Here is a 9,589-nt window from a genome sequence, read left to right on the forward strand (position 1 = left end):
AGAATCCCCGACCACTATAGCTCTGCCATTCTTCTTCCTCCCCTCTTGTGCAGGTAACTCACCCATGGTGCCATGACGTTGGATGTCACTGCTTTCCCCTGACAGTCATCTCTCCCAACAGTATCCAACACAGTGTATTTGTTAGAAAAAGGGATGGTCACAGGGGACTCCTGCACTACCTGCCTTCCATTACACTGCCAGGTGGTCACCCATGCCCCTTTTCCCTGTTCAATCATCACGTGCAGTGTGACCACCTCACTGAACATGCTATCTATGACATGCTGAGCATTGCAAATGTTCCATAGTGAATCCGGCCTCAGCTCCAGCTCTGAAAAGCAGTTAACCAGTAGCTGCAGTTGGACACACTTCCTGCCCACATGGTCGCCAGGGGTAACTGAAGCTTCCATGATTTCCCACATAGTACAGGAGAAGCATATCACGGGTGCGAACTCTCCTGCCATGACTACCCTTAAATCCCTTATTTACTCCCTTTTTAACAAAAAATATTCTTTAAGAATACAATTAACTAATATAATAATCTTTTATTAGTACCACAAATAGGCGTACATTAACACTGCAATGAAGTTACTGTGAAAATTCCCTAGTCGCCACATTCGGCGCCTCTTTGGGAACAGTAAGGGAGAATTCAGAATGTCCAATTCACCTAACAAGCACGTCTTTCAGGACTTGTGGGAGGAAGCCAGTGTGCCTGGAGGAAACACACGTAGACATGGGGAGAACGTGCAGACTCTGCACAGACAGTGACACAAGCCGGGAATCTGATCCGGGTCCCTGGCACTATGAAGAAACAGTGCTAACTACTGTGCTACTGTGCCACCTGTCTTACTTCCCTTATGCTAAATTTATTTCCCTTACCCTAATTTGCTTACTTATATTATTTCATTATAATGGACCTGACTTTTACTTAATTGTGTTCTTTTAAGAGTTAAGCCTTCTTAAAAAAAAACACTTTTTAAACTCACGACTGCTTCACTGTTATTCTGACTGTAAGTACGCTATTTCTAGAGCTATTCACTGTGATGCTGACTGCTAGGATCCAATTCCCAGTCCACCTCACTGTGATCCTCACTGCATGGACCCCGTACCCAGTCTGCTTCATTGCGACGCTGACTGCGAGGACACTGTTCCCAGATGACTTTACTATGATGCTGACTACATCGACCCCATACCCTGTCTGCCTCCCTGTGACACTGACTGCATGGACACCATTCCCAGTCTTCTCTGCAATGGGAGGATCTGGGAATGGGGTAATGGAAGGGATTGGGGAGGGTGGAGAGAAGGATGGAGTGGAATGGGTGTGAATTGATGGACAAAGCCTCATTCTATGAGATGCAGGTGAGGATGAGAGCCTAAGATCCTCCAGGCATGCCGATCCCTTGCTGTCGCCTGTCCTCCAGCCTCCGGATTCTCCTGCGGTTCCTCCACGGGCTTGCACACCATCCCCTCCTGGTTGAGCTCCTCCTTCTCAGACGAGGCCGCAGATTCCAGCATGTCGCCCAGCTGTCAGGATGTGGAGGGCACAGCAGACCACCACGAAGTAGGAGACCCTCTGGTGTACGGCAGTGCGCCACCAGAGTAGTCCAGACACCGGAACTGCATTTCGAGCAGTCCGATACATCGCTCAATGACAGAACATGAGGCAACATGGGCCTTATTATGTTGCGTCTCTGCCTCAGTCTCCGACCTCAGCACTGGCAGCATCAGCGAGGACCTCAGCGGGTACCCCTTCTCCCACAAGATTCAACCCAACATTCTGGGGTGGCCCTCAAAGATGCCGGGGATCTCAAAGTATCCCAAGATATTGCTGCCATGCACGCTCCCTGGGAAGTTTCCACAAATGTGCATGGTTCGGAGATGGTGGTCACACACGAGTTGAACATTCAGGGCGGGGAAGCCCTTCCTGTCAATGAAGGGCACTCCCTGAGGCCCCAGTGTGCGTAAGGTGACATGCGTGCCATCAATTATCCCCTGGACCTGGGGCATCTCAGCGATGGTGGAGAATCCTGCTGCCCGGATGTCGTGGTGGGCCTGCTCCAGCTCAAATTTGATCTAGTCAGCTGCACAGGCATACACTGGGATGGAGTGTCCTGCAGAAAATGCTGTCCAGCGTCTCCTCGAAAGACAAGTGACGCCAGTACTCCTTGGGTCGTCGTTGGCGTCCGCCTCTGGGTTCCTCCGTGGTCTGATGGGCGTCTGGGGCTTCAGGGTGTGCGGCGGTCCCCTGAACATGGTATGCCGCATCCAGCCTGCATTGATGCTGCTGTGTTTTCCAGTGCCTGGCCACCTGGGCGTCCACCAGCAGCGCAAATGCATCATCTGCGGGACTGACGCCACTATCTATTTTGATATCTGTAAGGAATTGGTGAACGAGAGATTCTGAAAATCAGTTAGGGCTCCCACCCTGGGACCCTCAAATCTCCCAAGCCACCCTCACCCTTACGTGGTCCACATGTGCTGTGCGGTCATTTTACGTATCAGTCTCTGTCCATGAGCCTTTGTTGTACAGGCCTGCTTATACGGCCAAAGCTCAGTCTCCACAATGTTCCAGTGCCGTTCAAGGAGCAGAACAACTTCGAGGTGGCGTCGTGCTAGTCGACATGCAGCACTCATCACACTCACAGTAAAGTCACCAGCAATCTGTAAAAGCATTTCTTCAACACCTTCATCAAGTTGCACATTTGGATCAATCCGCCTCTCTCTCTCTGTCCTGCAGCTCCCAGCAGTAAACTCCTCAGCAGGGGAAGATGCAGAACATGCCAGGAGAGAGAAAGAGCACCCCTTTCCCTTCTTCAGCTCTGGCAGCAGGTCATCCCACATCCTCCGTTTCCTTGCTCCAGGCCACAAAAACAAAGGGGCAGCAGCAAACAAACACACAGCCTCCAGGCAGCTGCAGCTGCGAGCAACAAACGCTGCTCATTCAGATCAATCTGCTTCTCTCTTTCCCTCTTGCAGCTCCCGGAAGGGAGAAAGAGCTCCCCTTCACCTTCTCAGGCCTAGGCATCAGGCCATTTTCCATCCTCCCTTTCCTTAGTCCAGGCTACAGAAAAGGAAGGAAACAGTAGCAGCAGCCTCCAGGCAATTGCAGCCACTATTAGCAGCAAGCAGCAAACACAACCTGCAGCACCACGTCCAAATATTTTGTTTATTAAACGATCAACAATACCTTTCTACCAAAAGATAAAAACAAACTACTCAACAGTCCATGTAGCACAATAACCATTACCGACAAGGAAAAAGCACCAAGCCGTACACACATAGGCACCTTTTGGCAACAGAATATCAGCACAAACACAGAATTACAACAGTGCATTTCTACAAAGAAAGCCAAATACCCATTAAACAGTCAACAGTACCTTGAAGTCACCAGCATCCGATTTAACCCACTGCTCTATTCCCCTCCCGCAGCTCCCAGCGAAGACTCTCATCAGTGGAAAGTCTGTGGGGGGTTGCGCAACAATACACCGGAAAATCGTACCGACGCCGGGCACAGCAGAAGAGCAAGAGAGTGCGCCCCCCCCACTCCCACCCCACCCCCACCCCGCCCCCTCTCCAGCAGTTACAGTAGGTTCCATACTCCAGGCCACAGAAGCAAATGGGGCTGCAGCAGACAAGCACATGGGCTTCAAGTTATAAGCATTACACAGTCAATGGTACAATAGCTCTCTCCCTCTCCCGCAGCTCCAGCCGTAGACTTGCATCAGTGGAAAGTCGCTCAAGGGTAACGTCACAAACACCAGAAAGTCACGCAGACACAAGGCACGACAGAAGAGCGAAAGAGCACCCCATCCTCTTCGCTAGCACTGATAATAGATCACCTTATTGCAACCCTTTCCCTTGCTCCAAGCCACAAAACTAACAGCAGCGACATTGGACAAGCACACAGCCTCCAGGTATTAAACTATCAACAGTGGAGTAGCAAACACATAGCTTCTGGACATTAAACATTGAGCAGCTAACAGTTCAATAAAGTCACCAGCAATCATGGGCAGCGTGGTAGCACAGTGGTTTGCACAATGGCTTCACAGCGCCAGGGTCCCAGGTTCGATTCCCGCTTGGGTCACTGTATCTGTGGAGTCTGCACGCTCTCCCCATGTCTGCGTGGGTTTCCTCCGGGTGCTCCGGTTTCCTCCCACAGTCCAAAGATGTGCAGGTTAGGTGGATTGGCATGCCAATTTGCCCATAGGTTATATGGGGTTGCAGGGTTACGGGGCTAGGGTGGAGATGTGGGGTTCAGTAGGGTGCTCTTTCCAAGAGCCGGTGCAGACGCAATGGGCCGAATGGCCTCCTTCTGCACTGTAAATTCTATGATTCTATGATTCACAGCGCCAGGGACCCCAGTTCGATTCCCGGCTTGGGTCACTGTCTTTGCGGAGTTTGCACGTGTCTGCATAGGTTTCCTCCAAGTGCTGCGGTTTCCTCCCACAAGTACCACAGCACGGTAGCATCGTGGATAGCATAATTGCTTCACAGCTCCAGGGTCCCAGGTTCGATTCTGGATTGGGTCACTGTCTGTGCGGAGTCTGCACGTCCTCCCCGTGTGTGCGTGGGTTTCCTCCGGGTACTCCGGTTTCCTCCCACAGTCCAAAGATGTGCAGGTTAGGTGGATTGGCCATGATACATTGCCCTTAGTGTCCAAAATTGCCCTTAGTGTTGGGTGGGGTTACTGGGTTATGGGGATAGGGTGGAGGTGTTGACCTTGGGTAGGGTGCTCTTTCCAAGAGCCGGTGCAGACTCGATGGGCCGAATGGCCTCCTTCTGTACTGTAAAGTCTATGATATTCTATGATACCGAACAACGTGCTTGTTAGGTAAATTGGACATTCTGAATTCTCCCCGAACAAGTGCGGGAATGTGGCGACTGAGGGATTTTCGCAGTAACTTCATTGCAGTGTTAATGTAAGCCTACTTGTGACAGTAATAAAGATTGTTGTTACCTGCATGGCTTTCAGATATTAAACAGCAAATAGTCAATAGGTCAGTAAAGTCAGCAACAATCTGCAAAAGCATTTCTTCAATGCCTCCAGCCAGTTGCTCAGTTGAATCGGCCGTCACCCGTGCCCTTCATCAGCACTGGCAGTAGTTCACGTCACTCTCTCCCGTTCCTTGCTCCAGGCCACACAAGCAAAAGGGGCAGCAGAGAACAGACACACAGCCTCCAGGCATTTGCAACAACATTTGGGTCACTCTGCCTCTCTCTTCCCCTCCTGTAGCTCCAGCAGAAGACGCTCAAAGTCAGGAATAATCATACCAGAATGTCACACTGACATACAGCACAGCAGAAGAGTGAAAGAGCACCCCTTCCCCTTCTTCAGACTGGTAGTAGGCCTGCTTACATCCTCCCTTTGCCTTATTCCAGGCCACAGAAGCAGAAGAGGCAGCAGCAAACAAAACTAGGCCTTCGGGCATTGCAGCCACAAGCAGGCGCAAACAGCAAACACACCCTCCAGCCACTTGAGAATATTTTGTTTATTAAACGGTCAACAGTAGCAAAGAGTTGAAAATCAAGTATGTAACATTCCACATATCAGGCTAACAATTAAACAACAAGGAAACTTCACAGTTCTATACTGGTACCAATACAAAGCTTTAGCAGCTCATTTTTAGAAAAGACAAACACACGGTATCTCCCCTCGCAGGTTCCTCAACAGAAACGGAGGATAAGCCTGAAAATGTGTTATCATGTCCAGAACTTTGTCGTAGAAATGATATGTTCATCAATGTGTTGCTTGCTCCACCTATCAGTGCCATTCTCCATCCAGCAGCCACAGCTGTGCAGGCCCCTCCAACCGGCCATCTCACCGGAAACAAATCCTGGCATCCATATATTCCACTGGCGCTCAAGGTGCATTTGAACATCCTTGACTACCAGCATGTTTAACCCGCGGTGATGTGCCAGTTACAGGCAGCACTCAAGCAACAAAAGCATCAGCAATATGCGAAAGCATTTCTTCAGCAGCATCATCAGGTGGCCCATTTTGATCAAGGTTGCGCACCAGGTCCCGCAGCGTCGTCCTGCCTCAAACCGGATTGCCTTCTGGACTCATACGTTTTCCTGAGCCCGGTGTTCCAGGACCCAGGTATCTTAGAAAAAAATTGACCTTCTTTCCGGCTGCAGAAGAGGAAGGAAACAGCACCAGCAGCCTCCAGGCATCTGCAGCCACCAGCAGGAGCAAGCAGCTAACACAGCCTGCAAATATTTTAGTTTATTGACAGTATCAAAATACAAAAGACAGTACAATGAGTAAACCAATCACTTGGTACCCAGAACACACTCAGCTGAACCTATATCAGCGGAAAGGCTCACCAGCCCAGCCCACCAGAAAAGGCTGCTCCAACACAGAGCATGGTGGAGGAGAGAGAGAAAAACATTCCAACTTCCCAACAGCAGCCCTACATTGGTGGAAAGGCGCCCAATGCTTGTACAAAAAAGCATGTGTGTGAACATCAGTGTGTGAATATCAGCGAGTGTGTGTGCATAAAGTGTGTAGGCGTGAATTACTGTGCGTGCATGCGAGTTAGAGTGTGCATGTGTGAGATCGAGCAGCACAGAACACTGGAAAACCAACATAGGGCACAGCAGGCGAAGGAGAGAAGGAACACCCCACCCATTCTCCAGTACTGGCAATTCGCCGGGGTCCAAGCCGTAGAAGCGAGAGGGGTTGCAGAAGACAAGCACACAGCTGCCAGGAAAAAGATCAATACATTGCCAACGGTGCAAAACCGACTCACTTCCTCTCCCCCACAGCCTCCATAGTGGATCTGCATCAGTGGAAAGCCACTTGGGAAGCCAACCACCTGAAGGTCTCACTGACCTGGAGCATAGTGGAGGAGGGAGAGAGAGTGAAAACCATCACCCCCTCTCCAGCCCTGGCAGCATCTTCCAGTGACTCCCAGGTCACAGGGGCAGGAGAGACTGCAACTGGCCAAAAGATAATCCACAGTGACATGGTATCCATGATACAAATCCCCCCCACCCCCACCCCTGAAAAACATAGACTAAACACAGTACAAACAAAACCAAGGAAAATCAGTGACCCACATGGCTCCCATAACGAGAGCAGCAGATGGCTACTGAACATAAGAAGTCACCGGTAGTCCATGAAAGTGTCCCGGCGCAACATCCAGGCTATGTAGACGCCGGGCACCCACCTTCTGCAGTATCGGCATCTGATCTTCCATCACCACCCTGTCCAAGGAGTGGACCACAGGAACACAGGAGGCATTAACAGGTGACCCACAGGTACAGAACAGAATACACAGTCAATGCACAAAACAGGCCTTTTAAAACATCCACAGACTGCTGGAGCAAGCCCTCCTGCAGCCCTTCTGCACTGTAAATTCTATGATAATCTATGATAATCCTCAGCCCAGTGGTCGGGCCACCAAAATTTTCCCCGCGCCACACTCCAGGTAAAAGAGACTGAATGACAACCACCTTCTTTCTTCCTTCCCTTCATCCAGAAAGCAGCAGGTGAGCCCATGGGGAAGAGGCAGGAAGCAAGCAGAAAAAATGGCAGCAGCAAACAAGAAACAAACTCTCAGCTACAGCGGCCTCCAGGAATCTGCAACCACCAGCAGGAGCATTAAGCAAACACGACCTGCAGCACAATACAACGAGCAAAGTCAATTCTTCATTAGCAATAGCCTTCAGCTGTGAATCTAGAGACTGTTCACAGTAAAGTGACCTTCAGCGTATAACCAAGAACAGGGCTCTGTCCTGGAAGTGTTTGGTAGGACAGTTGTTGTTGTCCCTGTTCTGGGTATCCACAATATTTAAAGATGGCTTGAAGGCCTCACCGATGAAAAGCCTCTTATACACCCCCCCTCCCCACCCGTTCCAGGGGTGACACCCGACCTGAAAGCCTTTAGTCCCACGACCAAACCCAACCTCCCTGAGAGGATCCCCCTCACACTCGGGCAGCATATCCAGTGCTCTTGAGCTGCATGCGGGAATTGGAAATAGCTACTCACCCCCGCAGTTCCCCTCAGCAGCCATTGCGGCGGTTTCATCTCTTTCAGGAGGAGCACTAAACGACACCCGCGTGCTTTCGCGCCGGGGAGCCGGTTAATTCCCGGGTGGCCATTATATTCGGCTTCAATCCCGCTAATGAGATGGAAATTGATGCAAATTAGGGTCAATGATATGCTCGCCATATTCAGGTGTGATCCGGAGCTCGCCAGTAGGAGCGGGCTGGTTCGACAGCAAACGGATTTGCCGCCGGCACGGATCTCAATTTTGGCCTTTCCCTCTATTTAACCAGCGCCAGATCCGTGCCGGGCGCAACACCATGGTTAAATCTCGCCCCCCATAGAACTTAAGTTTATAAAACAGAGAGACCTTGATAAACCGTGTCACCCACTGCATGTTCTTCTATTTCACCACACTGCACTTACTTTGAGTCCACGGGACTACCTTCACTTTAATTTCATTTTTGCAAACAGCTTTGTGTGGGAGTCAGTGTGACACATTTCATGAGGTTTCATATATTATACAGCAGAGAACTAGTCTACGCTATCAGCATCCTGCACATCATCCAAGCCTAATGCAGATTTTATGTCGTTCTTTCTCTTACCGATCCGCTAAGAACTTAAAAGCCCACCAAAAAAATAACATAGAATGCCTGATCTGGTGCCCAATTAAACCAGATAGAGGGCAATGGAAACATTTTCATGATAAGGGAAATGATCCCTCTGTCTAATCGTTTAGGGTCAGCAATGCCATTAATAAAAGTGCGACAATGGATTGGTTATTTTCAAAGTGCGCCGAAGCTGTAACCATTCACTTATCTCTGCATTAGCTGATAAATAAGAGGATATAAACATCCCCTCTGTACTCCTCCTTATATCGAATCACTTGAAATGAAATGAAAAATGAAAATCGCTTATTGTCACAAGTAGGCTTCAAATGAAGTTACTGTGAAAAGCCCCTAGTCGCCACATTCCGGCGCCTGTTCGGGGAGGCTGATACGGGAATCTGCTTCCTTTCCCCTTCTGGTGATGGTGGAACAATTTAAGAGTCCACACCTATTGCAATTTGTTGCAGGCAGTAGCTCTGGACGGTTTGTTATGTCCCCTGTCAGTGCAGTCCAGATTCCTGGCGTTCCCAAGCCTTGTGGGCAATTTTAAATTGGGAAGACATGGTAACTGGCCACCTGGCAAGGCGAACTTTGCACAAATTAAAGAAACATGAGTAAGGCAACAAACAACATCTGCTGCACACTTCCTACTGCTGCAAACTGAGAATTGGATCTGGATAGACGGGGGTACGTTTTATGAGCATTCCTGTCACTGAGCCTCACTCAACAGGGGCGAAGATTATTCTCATGGACAAAGTAGCTTGAGCTTTCTTAGCAATCCAATTATTAATTGCATTGGCCCTGGGGCATTTCCGGATAAGCAGTGGAGCAGAAATCATGTTGGTTCCAACAGTGGTCTTGCCAGTGGAAACGTATACCTAACTTCCAGCGTCGACCCAGACGGAAATCACCATAAACTATCAGGTCCCAAGGAATGCGCTGAACTTCAAGTTATCCTCCAATTCTTTGCTCTTATTGTTGTTCTGAGAATTA

General features: G+C 49.6%; 1 long non-coding RNA gene across 1 annotated transcript in view; it reads left to right on the forward strand.

Moving 5' to 3' along the window:
• Positions 1 to 7,819, forward strand: part of LOC140384938 (uncharacterized) — a 160,053-nt gene extending 152,234 nt beyond the window's left edge. Inside the window, exon 3 of the long non-coding RNA XR_011933232.1 lies at positions 7,482 to 7,819. This is a non-coding gene — a long non-coding RNA (uncharacterized lncRNA). The remainder of the gene's footprint in view (positions 1 to 7,481) is intronic.
• The last annotated feature ends 1,770 nt before the right edge of the window (positions 7,820 to 9,589 follow it).

Source organism: Scyliorhinus torazame, chromosome 10 (assembly GCF_047496885.1).
Source record: "Scyliorhinus torazame isolate Kashiwa2021f chromosome 10, sScyTor2.1, whole genome shotgun sequence".
NCBI classification, from domain to species: domain Eukaryota; kingdom Metazoa; phylum Chordata; class Chondrichthyes; order Carcharhiniformes; family Scyliorhinidae; genus Scyliorhinus; species Scyliorhinus torazame.